The sequence below is a fragment of the Triturus cristatus genome, chromosome 6 (genome assembly GCF_964204655.1).
Source record: "Triturus cristatus chromosome 6, aTriCri1.1, whole genome shotgun sequence".
Taxonomy (NCBI): domain Eukaryota; kingdom Metazoa; phylum Chordata; class Amphibia; order Caudata; family Salamandridae; genus Triturus; species Triturus cristatus.
In genome coordinates, this window is record NC_140589.1 from 1,081,010,198 (window position 1) to 1,081,030,458 (window position 20,261).

At 45.9% G+C, this 20,261-nt stretch overlaps 1 protein-coding gene across 1 annotated transcript in view; it reads right to left on the reverse strand.

The window, feature by feature from the left end:
- The window catches only part of NUP133 (nucleoporin 133), a 1,584,091-nt gene that overhangs the window by 731,347 nt on the left and 832,483 nt on the right, over positions 1–20,261 (reverse strand). The gene's annotated exons all lie outside the window — the stretch shown is intronic.

Sequence of the window (20,261 nt, forward strand, 5' to 3'; positions counted from 1 at the left end):
CACATAACCGTTTTCACTGATTCTGTGATCATCTCTACCTCATCCCTCATCTGCAATGTGAAATCACAGTTACCTGCTGTGTTAGGCAGGTTCACACGTTCATGCTGCTGTTGTGAATAGCACAGGGCCCATCAACTGACTTGGTCATTAAGAGTAGTTCATGCAAATAAGGGAAAGATCTCTCTTCTAGTCCAGCGTGATTACCTGAGCGAGGGGCAGCAGATGGGATGGCTGTATGGAAAAGCTTCTTTTTGTATGGTCACCACCAACGTTTTTAACAGATGCTACAGGTTTTTCAACTCAGAGTGCACTGAGGCATGATAACAAGACCTCAGCACCAGTGCCCTGACCCTTAAATGTGTATGCATGAGCGGCTTATACCCAATCGGGATAAGCTAACTTACTTCTAAGTCCCTAGAATACGGTAACAGGGATATCTAGGACATGTAAGTTACAGTGTTCCCTCAGGGGCTGCAGCACTTGTTGTGCCATCCTGAGGGGGGACAAGGTAAAACACGGCTCCTGATCTGCTACTGCAGACTAGAAAGGCAGTTTATAACTTCTTACTTGACTTTGCCATTTTAAGCAAAGGCAAAGCCCAAACACCCTTTTTTATGTATGTTAGTCACCTCTACAGCTGCCTATTGAGTCCTAATGCAGGGTGCAACATATTAAAAAGTAGAACATGTTTAACATGTTCTGGCAGCAAAAACCTGAAATTGGCATTTTGGCTTCAAGAAAGATTAGTAGCCCCATTGGTGAGTACAGAGTTACACATTGATATCTCAGCTGTGCTAACTTCTGAATAGGACTTCTAAAGTTGGTACTTCAAGGTATCAAAGTATCAAACAAGCTGTTACATTAAGACCAACTTGATGCTCAAGTAGAAATTAATGTAACTTGTTCTTACATGCACCTTTTAGAAAATTGCTCTTCTGTTGCCCAAGTTTTCCAGTGGCCATTCACGGAGGCTAGCCACGAGACAGCATTTTGCCTGGCAGGGTAGACATGCAAACAGCTCCCAGGATAGGCAACAATAGAGCCCTGGTTTGAGAAGTTGGCCTGGCATATGCTGTCTCCTAGTTATAGGGGACACCTTGCACCAGTCCAATTCGACTCTTATTGATGATAGGTTGAAGACAACCTTTAAAAAAAGCTATCCTAGTGGTAGCTGTGGAGAGCAGCCTTCAGGCTAAGTCTTGAAGGAGTGTTAAGCTTATTGTTTTACCATAGATAACCTCTTGAATGACCAAATGAAAGAGTAGCCCACACAGGTATATATATAAAATGTATGTATTTATTCTAGACAGAATCCCACAGTCTCTTTATGAGGCTAGTGGCAAAGTTACAATTCAAACAAGCATTTATAAACACAATAAATAGCACTGGAATCACAGGGCCCCGGGGGGGGGGGACCAAACCATATATTAAAAAAGTGGTATAAGAACCACCACAATTCTACAGACAATGCCTAGGGCATTTAGGATCGCTGGCCCCTTAAGAATCCACCCCAGGTTATGAGGAAGGGGACCCACAGGAGGCGCGTGCAGTGGAAATAGCTGCTATCGGGATCTCTATTAAAGCCTATGGAGAATGTCGCGGTTTGATTTACACAGATTAAAGTCACTTCTAGCAGGAGTACAAAGTTAAAACTTTAGAGTTAAGCTTTTGAGGAGCCCACTACCACGAGAGTACCGAGGTACCACTGTTACCTGCCCCAGGGAAGCCGGGTGCATAGGTCGTTTTCGATGTCGGGTCGCGGGCGGATTTTCAATGGGAAAATGTACAAAACTGCTGCTAGCCAAAAGCGTTGATGATGCAGTGAAGATTGAAGTTGTAGAAGTTGTAGAGAAGAACCTGAAAGCAGAGGGGACAGAGTCTGGGTCACGGCACAGTGACCAGGGAGCTCAAAGGAAAGAGCCCTTCAATGTCGGGTGCTTCAAGTGGAAAGAGGTGTAGCTTGGATCTGCAGCCACGGGCTCTGGGAGGCTTCAAGGAAGGCCAGCTTCTGGAGGGCGACTGTCCCACGTCGGATGAGGGTCGCTGCGGTGTTAGTGTCCGGATTGGATCCACTAAGCCTTGGCAACCGCAACCCACGCAAGATGAACAAAACAGCTAGTGGTGCAGACCCACGGGGTCTGTGAGAGGTCTCCTTTGGAGAGACTGTAGAGCAGGCCTGGAGCAACCAGGGGAACTCCTAGATGTCGAGATTGTCCTCCGCTCGGGCCCACAAGTCGAGAGACAAGGGACCGCGGAAGGCAGCAAAATGGAGTGCGTAAAAGGGAGCCCACGGGCCACCGGAGGGGGCTAGGGCGCTGATCTTTGGCACAAATGCTGCTTGGTGGTTGGCTCAATAATGGGCCAAAGCACAACTTCCCCACTGGTCAGGGTCGTGTGCTATGCAAGAGGTGGCCGGTGTCCTGGGGTATTGGGAATCTCGGCACCCACGCGGTCCACGGTGCTCAGGTTCGCTGTGCACACTCACTGGCCTCTGGGATGCTTAGGAAACCCACCTCAAGGGTGCTGGAAGTCGTCGAAGTCCGTAGGAGCAGCGAGGTTTCAACCAGGTCACTTGCAGTGTTTCAGGTGCCTGCCAAGCAGGGGGGTAACTCCTTTACCCCAAGGGAGATTTCTTCAGTCATCTGGGCAGCAGCTCGTCGAAGGTCAAGTCTGTAAAGTCCAAGATTAATCTGAGGCTCTGGGGCCACGTTATTCACCTTTATCCCCAAGATTAGGGGAGTGCCCAGAGTAGTGTCCACCAATGGGTGGTGAGGCGGGAAAGGGTAGCTACACCCTCTCCCCTTTGTGTGTTTCCCGCCTGGGCGAGGGGCAGGATGCCCCTGAACCGGTTCCAAGCGGTGTATGCAGAATGCAGGCGCTGTAGCTGCCTACGTGCAACTCTGAAAGGACATTTGGTGCACCCAACCTGTTCCAATCCACATATCCTGTCTGGGAAGATGCTAGCACCTCCCTGCCACAGGAGCCCTATTGTCCAGTTGGCGAGGCTGGGGCTTTCCCCAGCAACAGCCGGCCAGAGTCGTGTAGGTGGCGGGTAGTAGCCATTTTGTACTACGTGTGCACTTTTAAATTGGTGTCTAAATTCTGCCGCTTTTCCCATATCGCCCCTCTAGCAGGGGGGAATCGTGTCCTCATGCCCATGGCTGGACTGGGGGTATGATTCCTACATGTTTGACACCATAACACGATATGGTTCTGTGTAGCCATTCTCAAGTTATTACGCTATCGCGATAGACTTATAATGCGGTTAAGAGTATATGGTATGGCTAGACTACAAACAACCCAGCAATGATTTTACGAAGGTTGCAGAGAGGCCCTACTCATGTAGGGGTCCCCGCTCACACATACCTCAGCACCCTGCCTTGTAGGATTAGCAGGGCCTGCTATAGGGGTGACCTATGAGAGTATATGTGTTGTAATGGGGTGGGATACAGGGTACCTATATCCCTGTAAGGGGTGCTAGCACCACCTTACCCAGACTACAGTAGTGGTCTGGTGGTGTCAGTTTGTATGGCTGTCCCAGGGTGGCACAATAAGTGCTGCAGCCCTGGTAGGCCTACTGAGGGACCCGTGTCCTGGGTACCTAGGGTACCATCTACAAGGGACTGTCAAGGCATCCTCAGCATCCAATTGGTTTGTACCTAGGGTACTCACATCGTTTAACAGAGGAAGCAGATTAGGCTGGGGTCCTGGATAGCAGGATCACAGCCAGACTAGTCAAAAACCACTCGTAAAACAGTCAAAACATCAGCAAAAAGTTGGGGGCAACTATGCAGTCGATGCCACTCTCCTACACCTGGCGTTGGAAGAGGTGTCCTCTCCTCCAGGAAGGGAACCACACGGGGTGTTCACCCAAAAGATGAGCTTTAAAGGGGAAGCCACCTTTGAAGAGGGAATGATGACCACATTTGAGTGGGGCGGCTCTTTTGTTCGGGTAGACAGGTTGGCATCATGGACAGAGAGGGAGAAACACTAGCCAGACTGTTTTTCCCGTGGGCATGTTGACTCTAAGGCAGGCTACTGAACTCTTTAAGATGAGAAAGTGGTTCTGCCATCTTGAGAGTGGCAAGAATGGAGCTTTCTTGGATAGCTGGATATCATACTTTTAACAGGAAGTTGTCATCAGGCAGGAGGCAACCTAATAGCCCATTGGCAAATGACAGTGGTTTCTCATGAGGGCACTTTCTGGGCATAAAAGGGCACCCCAGGCACCCAGAACTCAGATCAGGTGTGCCTAGAAGAAGAGAACCAAAGGTGGACTGTCCTGCTGATCATGGTACTGGCGAAGAAGCGGCAGCACCAAATTTGGACAGCATCTGCAGCGCCTTGGGATAGAGAAGGAAAGTACTGTGCCTATTGTGTCCTGTTCGAAAAGACAACGTCTTCCAAGGCCATCTAGAAGCAAAGACTCCAAGAGTCAGTTGGCTGACTTCCTGTTCTCAGCACAGAACCACAAAAGCAGAAGATGCCTGTTGGTGTGAGTTGTAAGCCCAGATCACTGCTTCTCATTGCCATGCAGCCCAAGAGATGAGTACCTAATGCTCAAAAGTTGCACCGAGTCTGCTGGACCCAGAAAAGTTGTTTAAGCGCAGCTTGTTCACAAAGAAGGAAAGTTATCGCCAAAAGAAGGAAACCACTGTGCCAGGCAACTGGTAGCCCCGTGGCGCCTGGAATTCTGCTGACCCGCGGAAGACTTTGTGGGACGTCGACCCCTGTGATCAGAATCACCTCAACAGGGGTGTGGACCAAGGAGTGGCCACAGGAAGACCCTCGCGATGGAACAGCATCCTTGAGCATCTTCAGTATCCTGTATCCCTTGCATCAGGAACACTCAAGATGTCAATCGTAAGGAGACACTGACGCTGGAACTGGACTGTAACTGCTTTTACAAAAGAGGTAACTGTACTGTTGGAATCTCTTGTTCCCCTTGACTGGCTCCCTGCCGCAATTGGTCGCCTAAAATAATTATAAGTAACTAAATTACACTCTGACAAAGTTTTTCTTGAAAGTTTCCAAGTGTCAAATTCGTTGAATTTGCCAATGTTTGTTCACGGGTAAGTGAAAAGTCTTGAGTTATCACTTCTTGTAAAATCCAAATCTCCACAACCCCGTAGTGGATCTTTTTCATTTTGATGTACATAAATTCATAAAATATACTCTATTTTTATAAACTGGTGTAATATTTCTCGAGTGCATGTATCGTGGCCTCGGGGTGTGCACAGAGGTGAGAAGATAGTTATACAGATACGAAATCACTCCTTTCATAGAATCTACAGTCTGCACATATTTTTCAAATTTCGTAAGGGGGCGAGTGGCTGCTTCATAAATGTGGGGTGTAAGCGCCCAATGTTTCAATTGGAGGTAATGATAATATTCAGCAGGTCAAACAACAAACACTAAAGCAACCCGGGTCTCTTGCTGAAGCAAAAATATATAGACAAGGAGAAAGTGACTCTAATCCGACATCTCTTTAGGAGAGAACCCTTCTCAGACAGGACCCATCAATCACAAAAGCTGGTGAATTTATCATCATTTGGGTCTGTGCATCTCAGTATGACGAACCAGATCTAAGTATCATGACCTGATAACGTGCAAAGAGAATGAAAAAAAGAGGGTTACTGTCAGATCTCAAACGAATGTCCAGAAGGACATTGTACCCACAAAATTGTGAAGGGGATCCTAAAGTCAGCAGCACTAAAGAATAAAAATGAAAATAAAAATGGCTAGGGGGGCTCAAAAGTTCTTTATTCAGTAGAGTACCCCTGTCATAGTTAAAAAGCAATATGGCAATTTAGCACAAATATTTTGTCATTATGCTAATGTCCATAGCAGTATGGTCGACATGTTTCTGCCCATTATGATCTAATTGTATCAGGGCTTTCTTCAGGACCTAAATGCTGCTGTGTTTTGCAAACAACGTGACAAAGTAAAAAGTGAAAAAGATAATACTCGGATAAAAGGAATCCTACCGCACCGGTCAATTCAAAAGATATCGAACCCGGATACCTAGGAGACACAGAAAAGACGGTTGGAGATAACAATCACCTTGGTATACATAATTTCAGCATATAGTCATTACCAATAAATGACAATAAACAGCATACATTGATGCTTGAGAGCATTTGAGTTGATACATCAAATTGCACTTACCCATAGTTATAGGGTGATGCCCTCTCCTCAACCTGGTCCTGACTCAGGGAAAGGGGCCCCGCTCTATTTAAGAGGGAAGAAGAAATTCAGGCTGCTAGTTCTCATGCCTCAATTACATCCTCTTATTGAGACTTGCTACAAACAAAACGACATAGCCCATGTATGGCAAAAAAAGTGGGGGTGGATAATGGCAAAAAGGTCAAGGATGAGTGTTAACTACTCTTAGATTCCATAGCAATGGAAACAGAATATTGATCTTGAAAAGTCACTGACTAGCAGTGACATATATAAATGGAAGCTGTATATGGAGAATCTGCAAATTCCCAAACAGAGCCCCACTACCGCTTAACAGCTGTGTTGGTTTACACTGACAGTTTAAACAGTCAGAACAAAGCGTTTAAAGTCTCTAGAAGAGCTCTGAGAAACCAAGCCAGCGTTAGACCTACTTCTCCGTCGGTACCCCGGGGCGGTCTTTGAATCAAGACCGGAGGTGTCGGCGAGAGGGTCCACGCGTTATTTATAGTTTGAAAACAGGCAATAGGTTTCAGGTGCGATCATGAAAGAAGGTGGCCAAAAGATAGCCTGTCTCTGCTTGATGTCCAATGCGCATGCGTGTAAATAAACACTAATTCAGGAACAGCTTAGCGCATGTGCAAGTGGCCAAAAGTAGCCTGTCTCAGCTTGATGTCTGATGCGCGTGCGTTAAAAAATAGAAACTAATTCAGAAACAAATTCACGCATGTGTAGACCACAGCCATCAACAAACTGTGGCACATGAACCTGCATACTTGGGTAGAAAATAGACGGTTTATACATGCGTTAGAACAAGGCATCTAGGCCTAATATGTACTCGAACTCTATCTAATGTAAATGGAATTAATAGACAGAGAATGCATACTGCATTATGGAGCAATAATGTGCGCTAAACCCCTGAACATAAAATGAGCAAGAAAAGCAGAACGGGGATGCAGACTACGTAAAGATGTTACGTAGAAGTGCTGTAAGGTTCTTTCTGGCTATGATGTGTTCAAAACAGAACACAAGATTATAACAACAGCCAGGGAATGTCATCATTGAGCCCCATTATGTCAGAATGCAATCGATGAACCCATCTTTGTTCTCTGCGTAATAAAAATCGTTGCACATCTGTTACATGTGGAGGAATTTGGGGTTGTTCTAAGATGACCCAACGTAAGTCAGTATCTTTGTGACCTACTGAAATGAAATGGTTAGTGAGTTTTGTCGCACTTTTCTTACATCGTATAGTGCTTTTATGTTCTGAGATCCTCAGCTTGATTTTGCGAGATGTCATACCCACATAATCTTTTCCGCAGGGGCACTTTATCAGGTAGATAACCCGTTCGCTGTTACAATTAGTGTGTTTATTGAGGACCCAAGGTTTATTGGTGCCAATGTCTATCTCCTTTGTATGTGAGGTTTGGGGGCATACTGAGCAGGTCCCACAGGGAAAATGGCCAATAACCGGAGGTAGGCTCCATAGTGTGGTGTTTACAGAATTTTTCATTACTCTGGGACGTGTGTGAACCAGTTGGTCTTTTATGTTAGTACTCCTCTTAAAAGCAAAAAGAGGTGGAGGCAAGGCAACCCCTTCAATTTTAAGCACTTTCCAGTTCTTTAGAATGCTCTTTTTCAATGCATTAGAATAACAGCAAAAAGTGTTGACACATGTAATCCTCTTATCTTCATCAGTGGGGTTGCAGATCTTCTTCTCTAGGAGAGCCTCCCTATGATTATTCGCAGCCCTTTTCATGGATGTCTTGATGGTTCTCTTAGGATAATGTCTGTCAAGAAGCTGTGCAGAGAGATGGGAGGCATGTTCTCGATATTTGGAAATGTTGGAACAGTTCCGACGTAACCTAAGGAACTGACCGAATGGCAGATTCTCCCTCAGGGCTCTAGGGTGAAAGCTCTGAAAATGTAATAGGGAGTTACGTGCCATTGGTTTTTTATACAATTCTGTGTTGAGTACACCATCATTAGGGCTGATTAGTAGGTCCAAAAAGGATATACTTTCTTGAGAGAATTCACAAGTGAATTTTAAGAATTCGTTCTTACTATTTAACCAGGAATGGAAATCTTTGATCGTATCAGCCGAACCTCTCCAGATGACTAAGATGTCATCAATATAACGTTTCCAGGTCAAGATGTGACCTAGAAACGGATTGGCTGCTGACAGAATATCAGTCTGCTCAATTTGATGGACATAGAGGTTCGCTAGAGAAGGAGCAAAAATACTCCCCATGGATGTAATTTCCCAGGAGGTCCCCTACAACCCCAGTGGTGGCCACCGGGACCTTATAATTATCCACAGCCCTTCTACCCACATCCAATGTACCCAGGGCCGATGCATCAAGACAATTTCCAACAGCAGCCTTTTTTAGGACAAGGCCAACGCCGTTCCAGAGGCAAGAGAAGACCCGCTCAAACCAATGTCCATTGGAGCCCTCCATCGTCTCGCACACGGAGCAATCAGAAAGATCTATCATTACCAGGCCCAAGCAACGCGACAGCTTGATTGTCAACTTAAGCGAACGGACACTCACCACAGATGAGGCCAATGTCCTAGAGAAAGGACTTGGATATGTCCTCACTTATAAAGGAGACCCTTTTCAAACCAGACAAGAATTAGCAGGTTTCTTCAGGAAAATTAGACTACGTGCTTTTTTCAAAGAGAAACCTCATGAAAATGATGAAGAGGACACAACAAACACTGGTTTACGTCCTAAGTCTACATTTACTCCACCTACTCATGTGGTTCCACCAGAAGTACTTACTTTCGAGAGAGCTGTTTTAAGAGATGCTGAAAGTCTCTTTCAGACTGAGAATCGTTTTTTTACTAATCTGTCAAAAAATGAACGTTTTGCGCTTCAGACTCTAGCAGACGGTAACTCCATTACTGTAAAACCTGCTGATAAAGGGGGTGCCACAGTTATTATGGATTCAGAAGCGTACAGATGCGAATGCAAGAGACAGCTTAACAATGCTAAGTTTTATCATCCTCTTAAACTGGATCCTACCAAGAGACTTATGGCAACCATTAGAGATCTGGTGGATAATGCACTAGAACAAGGCTGGATTACCAATCATGAGTCGCAATTTTTGAAAACTGCCCATCCAGTAACATCATATTTTTATGTATTACCCAAAATACATAAGGGTGTATTTCCACCTCCAGGCAGACCCATAATTTCGGGAATAGGATCGATGCTGGAGCCATTATCTACTTTTGTAGATTTCTTCCTGAAGCCACTTGTGAGAGCAATGCCTACTTACATTGAGGATACCAAAGATCTGTTACGCATCCTAGATGGCATGCCTTTTGACACTACACAAGATTTCTTGGTAAGCTTTGACGTAGAGTCATTATATACCTGTATCCCACAAAATGAGACACTTTCTGTTATTAGAGCGCTCTTGGAAGGAGTGGATTTGGCTAGTCCAACACCAGTTGATTTCATCATGTCTTGCGCCACATTGGCTATGAAGGAGAACTTTTTTAAGTTTGAAGATGAACTATTCCTGCATATCTCCGGAACATCCATGGGGAGTATTTTTGCTCCTTCTCTAGCGAACCTCTATGTCCATCAAATTGAGCAGACTGATATTCTGTCAGCAGCCAATCCGTTTCTAGGTCACATCTTGACCTGGAAACGTTATATTGATGACATCTTAGTCATCTGGAGAGGTTCGGCTGATACGATCAAAGATTTCCATTCCTGGTTAAATAGTAAGAACGAATTCTTAAAATTCACTTGTGAATTCTCTCAAGAAAGTATACCCTTTTTGGACCTACTAATCAGCCCTAATGATGGTGTACTCAACACAGAATTGTATAAAAAAAACAATGGCACGTAACTCCCTATTACATTTTCAGAGCTTTCACCCTAGAGCCCTGAGGGAGAATCTGCCATTCGGTCAGTTCCTTAGGTTACGTCGGAACTGTTCCAACATTTCCAAATATCGAGAACATGCCTCCCATCTCTCTGCACAGCTTCTTGACAGACATTATCCTAAGAGAACCATCAAGACATCCATGAAAAGGGCTGCGAATAATCATAGGGAGGCTCTCCTAGAGAAGAAGATCTGCAACCCCACTGATGAAGATAAGAGGATTACATGTGTCAACACTTTTTGCTGTTATTCTAATGCATTGAAAAAGAGCATTCTAAAGAACTGGAAAGTGCTTAAAATTGAAGGGGTTGCCTTGCCTCCACCTCTTTTTGCTTTTAAGAGGAGTACTAACATAAAAGACCAACTGGTTCACACACGTCCCAGAGTAATGAAAAATTCTGTAAACACCACACTATGGGGCCTACCTCCGGTTATTGGCCATTTTCCCTGTGGGACCTGCTCAGTATGCCCCCAAACCTCACATACAAAGGAGATAGACATTGGCACCAATAAACCTTGGGTCCTCAATAAACACACTAATTGTAACAGCGAACGGGTTATCTACCTGATAAAGTGCCCCTGCGGAAAAGATTATGTGGGTATGACATCTCGCAAAATCAAGCTGAGGATCTCAGAACATAAAAGCACTATACGATGTAAGAAAAGTGCGACAAAACTCACTAACCATTTCATTTCAGTAGGTCACAAAGATACTGACTTACGTTGGGTCATCTTAGAACAACCCCAAATTCCTCCACATGTAACAGATGTGCAACGATTTTTATTACGCAGAGAACAAAGATGGGTTCATCGATTGCATTCTGACATAATGGGGCTCAATGATGACATTCCCTGGCTGTTGTTATAATCTTGTGTTCTGTTTTGAACACATCATAGCCAGAAAGAACCTTACAGCACTTGTACGTAACATCTTTACGTAGTCTGCATCCCCGTTCTGCTTTTCTTGCTCATTTTATGTTCAGGGGTTTAGCGCACATTATTGCTCCATAATGCAGTATGCATTCTCTGTCTATTAATTCCATTTACATTAGATAGAGTTCAAGTACATATTAGGTCTAGATGCCTTGTTCTAACGCATGTATAAACCGTCTATTTTCTACACAAGTATGCAGGTTCATGTGCCACAGTTTGTTGATGGCTGTGGTCTACACATGCGTGAATTTGTTTCTGAATTAGTTTCTATTTTTTAACGCACGCGCATCAGACATCAAGCTGAGACAGGCTACTTTTGGCCACTTGCACATGCGCTAAGCTGTTCCTGAATTAGTGTTTATTTACACGCATGCGCATTAGACATCAAGCAAAGACAGGCTATCTTTTGGCCACCTTCTTTCATGATCGCACCTGAAACCTATTGCGTGTTTTCAAACTATAAATAACGCGTGGACCCTCTCGCCGACACCTCCGGTCTTGATTCAAAGACCGCCCCGGGGTACCGACGGAGAGGTAGATCTAACGCTGGCTTGGTTTCTCAGAGCTCTTCTAGAGACTTCAAACGCTTTGTTCTGACTGTTTAAACTGTCAGTGTAAACCAACACAGCTGTTAAGCGGTAGTGGGGCTCTGTTTGGGAATTTGCAGATTCTCCGTATACAGCTTCCATTTATATATGTCACTGCTAGTCAGTGACTTTTCAAGATCAATATTCTGCTTCCATTGCTATGGAATCTAAGAGTAGTTAACACTCATCCTTGACCTTTTTGCCATTATCCACCCCCACTTTTTTTGCCATACATGGGCTATGTCGTTTTGTTTGTAGCAAGTCTCAATAAGAGGATGTAATTGAGGCATGAGAACTAGCAGCCTGAATTTCTTCTTCCCTCTTAAATAGAGCGGGCCCCTTTCCCTGAGTCAGGACCAGGTTGAGGAGAGGGCATCACCCTATAACTATGGGTAAGTGCAATTTGATGTATCAACTCAAATGCTCTCAAGCATCAATGTATGCTGTTTATTGTCATTTATTGGTAATGACTATATGCTGAAATTATGTATACCAAGGTGATTGTTCTCTCCAACCGTCTTTTCTGTGTCTCCTAGGTATCCGGGTTCGATATCTTTTGAATTGACCGGTGCGGTAGGATTCCTTTTATCCGAGTATTATCTTTTTCACTTTTTACTTTGTCACGTTGTTTGCAAAACACAGCAGCATTTAGGTCCTGAAGAAAGCCCTGATACAATTAGATCATAATGGGCAGAAACAGGTCGACCATACTGCTATGGACATTAGCATAATGACAAAATATTTGTGCTAAATTGCCATATTGCTTTTTAACTATGACAGGGGTACTCTACTGAATAAAGAACTTTTGAGCCCCCCTAGCCATTTTTATTTTCACCTTTATTCTTTAGTGCTGCTGACTTTAGGATCCCCTTCACAATTTTGTGGGTACAATGTCCTTCTGGACATTCGTTTGAGATCTGACAGTAACCCTCTTTTTGCATTCTCTTTGCACGTTATCAGGTCATGATACTTAGATCTGGTTCGTCATACTGAGATGCACAGACCCAAATGATGATAAATTCACCAGCTTTTGTGATTGATGGGTCCTGTCTGAGAAGGGTTCTCTCCTAAAGAGATGTCGGATTAGAGTCACTTTCTCCTTGTCTATATATTTTTGCTTCAGCAAGAGACCCGGGTTGCTTTAGTGTTTGTTGTGTCTAATATTAAGGGAAACGCAACCTGCAGGTCTATTCTTTAAACTTTCCCTTGGACCTCCCCCCAAATTGATTAGTGTCAATATTCAGCAGGTCCCAACCCATAGTCCCTCTTGCAGGTGTCAAAGGTGAGGATATCGTAATTATGGAAAAGGTGTGTCAGCGCTCTGCAGCCCCCCTCCCTCCACTGATCAAAGGGTCCTTCCTGTACGGCCGGAGGGAAGGCCGGATTAAAGTGGATGGGCATGTAAGGTGACGGGAACGTGGTCCACTGGTCGTTACGTGATAAAGAGTCCCACACTTTTAGCGTAGTTCAAGTAGGAGTGCTGATGTAGGCATTCTCTGGTCTTTCCCTCTTAGGTCTCCAAATGAGGTCCCAAATCGTCCTCCCTGCCATCGCCCTGTCCATATGAAGCCAATGCTTCTCCGACTCCCTCTTGGCCCATTCTGTAACCACACGTAATTGAGCTGCCTTATAATATAGGCCAAAGTCCCTCCCCCCGTGGCCTCCTCAAGATTGAGAAGGAAAACCGTGCACGTCCTCCCTGCCAAACAAACCGCAGCACCATAGATTTTAATTTAGGGAGAATATCCTTGTCTAGTTCGACAGGGAGAGCCTGAAAAAGATACATGAGTTTAGGAAACACTGTCATTTTACCCGCATGAATGCGGCCAAGCCAGGAGATAAAGAGCGGCTTCCATCGTGTAAGATCAGCTTGGAGTTTCAAGAGAGAGGGTGGGAAGTTGGCTCTGTATAGCTCCTCTACCCGGGCCGTCAATTGAACTCCCAGATATTGGAGAGGCCGTGTAGTTCATTAGAATTGAGTGCAGGTCCGGAGTTCCTCAACTTTGGCAGCAGGGACCGTGAGGTTAAGAATGTAGGATTTGTCTATATTAACCTTGAAGCCCGCCACCGCTTCAAAGCGCGTGAATTCCATTTGCAGCGCAGGGAGAGAGGTGGCCGGTTCTGTGAGTGCCAAGAGCCCAACGTCAGCAATAAGTGATATCTTGTGCATTTCCCCACTAAAGGGGATGGCCTTAATCTGTCGTGTGGCGCGGATGGCCAAGGCCAGTGGCTCTATACTGAGGGCGAACATGAGTGGTGACAAAGGGCACCCCTGGCTGGTACCCCTAGTCAAGAGAAATGGAGCCGACAAAATCCCATTTACCTGCACCTTCGAGTGGGGTTGGACATAGTTAGCCCGTACCATATTAATAAATGTATCTGTAAACCCAAAGGATGAGAGTGTAGTGAAAAGAAACGCCCAATCCACTCTATCAAATGCCTTCTCGGCATCTAACCCCACTAGCACTGCCGGTATCTGTTTCTTATTAGCCTTTTCGATTAGGTGAATGATGCACCTGGTGTTATCATGAGTTTGGCGGCCTTTGATAAATCCAGACTGGTCTGGGTGGATGAGAATGGACATGAGGTCGTTCATTCTGGCCGCGAGGATAGAGGAGTACAATTTTGCATCCAAATTGAGAAGGGCGATAGGGCGGTATGAAGCGCACATCTGTGGATTCTTCCCTGGTTTTGGAATAACTGATCACAGCTTCCACCATCGAGGGAAGTCACCGTACCTGCCTCTGCCATTTACATTAAAAAAAAAAGTGGGTAAGATGGGGCAGGAGATCAAGGGCGAAAGTTTTGTAAAATTGGGCTGTATATCGGTCGGGACCTGGGGCTTTCTGTGATTTGAGGGAGTTGATGGCTAGAGCTACTTCCCCTGCCATTATAGGAGCCAGTCCTGGGAGACCTGGGGGAGCTGTAGTGACCACAAATAGTTACATTGTGCCTCTAAATCCTGTGGTTCCCCCTAATATAGGTGTCTGTAAAAGGCGCCCAAAATATCAGCTTTCCCTGCGTCGTTATGAGACAGCTCCCCCTGTCCCTCCCGTATGCCACCTATGTATTCCCGCTCTCGCTTGTCCTTCAAATGGCGAGCTAAATGTCTACCTATCTTATTTCCTTGCGAATAGGAAAGGTGACGGAGTTTCAGGAGAGTATAATCCGCCCGATTGTTATATATGGCTCTAAGCTTTCCCCTCAATGAGTGAGCGCACGAAGGGTCACTCTGGCTGATTTGTTTTTATGGGGCGTTTCCGCTGAGGACAGTTCGGCTTCTAGAGCTACTCGTTCTTTGGTCCGTCGTTTGTTCAACTCAGAGTTAAGAGCAATACAGCGGCCTCTAAAAACCGCCTTGAAGGCGTCCCAGTTATTGAACACGGAGGTGGCTTCTGAAACAATCCTGGTAAAGAAATCTGTGATCATTTCCCGTAATTCCGTACAGAGTACCCTGTCTCGCGTGAGTGAAGCTGGAAAATACCATTTGGGAGATGTGGATGCTAAGTTGCCGCAGGACAGACAGATTGAAACGAGACAGTGGTCGGACACGGAGAGCGGGAACATCTTGGCCTCCCGGAGAGCGCCCAGTAAATTTTGGCTAATGAATATGTAGTCGAGTCTAGAGTATGTGCGGTGCATATGTGAATAAAAGGTATAGTCCCGTGTCTGGGGGTAGAGAGTGCGCCATGCATCTCTAAGGCCCATGTCATGTATCTGTTGTTCAGCCTCTGTGGAGAAGACACTAGAGTCTTGGCGATGGGTGTGCGTGCTATCGAGGTCTGCCTGCCATGTTAAAATCCCCAGTAAGAGTGTCGGACCCTCTGCGAAGTCCTGAATCTTCCACAAGAGCATGTGAAGGAAAACTGTCTGACCTGTGTTAGGTGCGTATGCCGAGATGAATGTGCAAAGTCTACCCTTCAGAATGCCCTGGACATTACCCACCGTTCCTCCTTGTCTGATTTGGTATCGGTGGGTTGAAATTTCGTAGACGTGTGAAAAAGGATCGCGGTTCCCCGGTGTTTAGTGAGTGCAGATGCTCTGCATATTAAGGGATAGCTTTTGTGGCGGAGGCGGGTCTCTTCCGCCCGGGGTAGATGCGTCTCCTGTAGAGCTATTATATCTAGGTGGTGGTCAGAGATATATTTCCAGACCTTTTGCCTTTTTGGGGCGAGTTGAGGCCTTTTACATTCCAGGATCCGACCATGATTACCATTGGTTCCGTGTAGCCACTCCCCACCTGCTCAAGCACCTATACATCAGTCCCCCGTTCCCTGGAGTAAAGTGCCCACATGGGGAGAAGCAAGAGTATCTGCAGTGTGTAACCCAGTTCCATCAAAACGCATTGATTTAAAGAATCATTAAATAGCCGCCACCAGTCTCCCTCCCCTCCCCCCAACAAACCCACAACCCCAAAGTACCAAACATAACAGTAAGAACTGTCTTAAATGTCGGATTGGTGGTAACTCTCTGTCGGTTAAAGAACCCATGTGTGTGGGCGGAGGGTCTATAAGACAGAGGTCCCGGCTCGCTCCCCTCCGGACATGGGACCACGGTGAGGGTTTAAAGATCCAACCTACAGTTGCAAAGTCCCCAAAGATAGTGCAGAACAATCAAGTGCGTCGCCAACTTGAGGTTCGAAGCCCCCTCTCAACGGCAAACCTCTGTGACAGAGTTAGAGATCTCACTCCCAGCTCGCCTCCCAAACACTCAGTGCAGCTGCTGTGTTGGAGAAATTCAAGTCATTTGTGGTTTCCTCAAGAATTTGCGGACCTCTGCGATTTGGGGGAGCTGGTATTCTACGTGTCTCGCGGTTTACCTTGCGAATGTTCAGTGTCGCGATGATACCCAGCAGATCTAACCCCTCCTGCAGATCTACCACATGCCTCTGTTTATTGTGGTACTCAAAGCTTAAGCCAAAGGGATAGGTCCATCTATATCTGACCTTATCGCTTAACTTGGAGGTGATGGGCCGAAATTGTTGCCGTCTAGCCAACGTAGCAGGCGCAAATCTTGGTAGATGGTGCAAGAATGGTCCTGGAAGGATATCGTGCCTCTCTTTCGGGCTGCCAAAAGTACCGCTTCTTTCACTTTGTAGGAGTGGAATTTCGCCAGAACATCCCTTGGTCTTTGTTGTCCCCCGTCGTCAGGTTTCCGACCCGGTGCACTCTCTCGAGCTTGATCTGGAGAGTCTGCGGGCTGAGGATCTCCGCGAAGAGGCCCTCCAGGAAAGTCTCTAGGTCCGGCCCTTCCGCCCCTTCCTTAAGGTCGCAGATCCGTATGTTATCCCGTCGGGCTCTGTTTTCTAAGTCTTCTGCCTTTAAGTGGATTTGGCGAAGCTGGTCCTTTAGGGTTAGTACAGTGTCATGCATCTCCGCGGTGCGCTTATCCGCTTCCTGAGCGTGCATTTCCGGGTCGATCACTCTAGTGCCCACTGAGTCCACATCGCGTTGGAGATCTGCCATCCTTGTGGTGAGATCGGACTTTAGCAGTTCGATGGAGGTTTGGATGTCTTGGCTCAGTTCTCTTCGCATTTCCACTTTAAAGTTGCGTAAGGAGGATAGCAAATCTTCCTTAGTGAGGACCATATCAGACGTCTCACTGTCGCGATCCGAAGCCCGTAGTTTGTCTGATGGCTGGAAAAAGCTAGAGACCTTATTTGTCTCTCGAACTGTTGTCTTCTTTGGCGGCATAAGGATCAACCTCGCCTGTTCTCTTCCAGCTTGGCACAGAAGTGTTTAAACAACAGACCTCAGTGGTACCGTGGCTTGGAGAAGCTCTACAGTTGCGAGTAGTAAGGTTCCTTATCGCAGTGATCACTCGAAAGAGGCCACCTGTAGTGAAACCAATGAGGAGCAGACAGTGAATCACGGGCGACAGAGCCCCCTCGCAGGCTCACTACAGTGGAGAATGGCTGGGATGCGGTATGCCCTGGTCCGAGTGAGCAGTCCGTGCACAGTCCAATTGGGGCTAGTAAGGGGCCAATCAGGCGTCAGGGACAGATCTCATAGAAGGGACGATAGGGAGGCCAGCATTCAAAGCCTGCAGTGCTCTCTGCGGCGGTTCAATTCCCTACCCGGCCTCCAGTCATCTCCTTTGGGAGCAGTAGGGGAGTGCCAGGTGTCTGCTTCTGAGGCTTAGGGGTAGAACATCTGCTGCACCTTATTGCCAGGGTCGACTCTGGTTACTGGCTGCGGTGGTCGGGAGAGGAAATGGCGCCTGCTCTAGGTTTGGCCGCCATCTTAGAGTCAGGCACAGCGTGGTGAAGGATTTGGAATGTCAGCCAGCCGCCTGCCTCCCTTCAAACGGAGCGCTTCAGCAATCTCTCGTCCCCGCTCAGGTGCATACCTCCCCGGGGGGCCTCCTCTTAGCCGCACTGCCCCACTCCTTCAGCCTTACAGGAAACGGGAGCCCACCGAAGTGCCACACCATCCATCGAGCTCCAAGGTGGAACGCTCACCTCTGTGCTCGGGGCATCGCAGCGGGTGTCCAGCTGTACCTGCGATGGTGGCAGCGTGTCTCCCCAAGAAGCGTTCCTCATGACCTGCAGACATATGCGAACGAGAAACCGGCGGCCGCCATATTGACTCAGCGCGGCTCTCAGGCGAGATCTAAACGGACAATCGCTCTAGTTCCTGGATCGTCATTCGATAATTTTCCGTGCAGTTAGGATGGCGGGTTGTGGAGATTTTAGGTCTGGAGTGTCAGCGTAGCCCGGGAGCCGGGACGGATTACGACCGTTCGGCTATTTTGCCCGGTCACCTTTCATGATCTCTTTTTTTAAACAAGTTTATGATGTGATATAAATGAATGTGTATTTTTCTAATTGTGCTTTTATGATTTTTATCTGAAAAAATCGAATAAAGCTATTTTGATTTGAAATTTGACAAACTATATTTAAAAATATTAAAAACAATTTTCCAAACAATAACAGAAAATATATAAACTGAAACACATTAAGATAATTAAAAAACTATATATTTTACTACTGTATTATTGAATATAATATTAACAATATTCGTAACAACAATACCTGAGAAAAAACGATTTTCTTGACAACAATATTTCTGCATCAGATTAGTTTTGAAACTCAATATTTTCTCCAAATACCTCTGTGGCAGTATTGAAAATAGGTGTGCAATGTTGGATGGGGCACAAAGAAAACATGGACCATTGTTTGACAGAGCGTTGACAGAAGCACAAAAATGTCAACAAAATATGCTCATGTTCTAGCAGCCAATGAAGTGTGACTTATAATGTCAATAATGTGTTCCTTACTTGAGAAACCTAGGAAGGAGAGGACTACCATGATTTTCAAAACTTGTATTTGATGGATCAAATACAAAAGGAGAGCTAGAAATAATGGAAGTGCCATTTAAAGTCTTGGAGAGACTAGTAAAGATGGCAATACGAAATGATCCCAAGATGACAAACTTGTTTTACTGACTCTGTGAAAGCCATCTGAGGTAATTTTTAGGTATTTATTTTGGATTGAGATAGTCCTGGGCTTCATGGAGTTTTGGAAAGCATGTACGCCGAGAAAATTCAGAGTCATGTTGGATATGCAAAATAAGTTGACTATTGTCTGCTTGACAAAAGAACCGAAACCCATGGCTTAAAATAAGAAGAGATATGCAGAGGAAGACATGCTAGCCAACTGGACAGAAAGCCAAGCACAAAGTTGATGGAGTTGTGGTGGATTTTCTAGCATCTCACCCCTAAGCTCCACCCGCAATGCTGCAACTGCAGAGAAGGGTGAGCCATCAGATGCCCACAACAACCTTTGGCTGCAAAGTCCATGGAAAGAAGCCACACAGCAAAGCGAGAAGGGACTGGGAGGCTGAAGTGGGCACACAAAAGCACTGCATCTGGACCCAAGAATCTGGACCACAGCTTTCTGGCGTGTAAGGCCTTTTCTCTACTTTAGCCTGTGGGGATCCCAAAATGTTCATCAGATTGGGGGGGGGGGGGACGGGGGGTGAGGTAACGAAGCTTGAGCTGTTACCCTCGTCCAGTCTGACCATGCAATCCAACTCACTCTAAGTTTGATGATGTCTGAGAAAATCATATTTTGAGTAGCGGGCCAAGTGTTGTATTATGTCTCTGTTGTGCTTCCCCAAGGCAGGGAGGTTCCTTCAGAGAAACACTGTAGATTTTTCTCAAGCCTCATCCTCCCAACACCGTTATGGTCAGCACAGAAGTGAATCCTTTAAAAAGATGCGCTTGGAGGGCACTACTGGTACAGTCCCAAATGCATTCAAGAACCCAACTATCTTGACTATAGACTATCTGCCTGCCATTGAAACTGGTAAATTGATCCACTTGTCCACTTTACTGTGAAAGTTGTATAGAAAGTTATCTAGAAAGTGCACCAGATTATGCCGCAGGTAGTCTGCTTTAGTTTTATACACACTGAATGCCAAATATTTAAATGCCAGGGCTGCACCACCAAGTCGGACCTGGTGCAAAAGGCAAAATACTTTGTTCTTGTTCTAACGGATGATTTGCCCAGATATTCACTTAAACTTGTATGGGATTTCCACTAATCATGCAAGGACATCTATAGGATCAGTGAGAACTAATGTCACCATACACAGATGCCACCCCAGGCATTCCTACGTCTTAACCTTGCAGCCCTTCAACCAACTGAACCATAAGCAG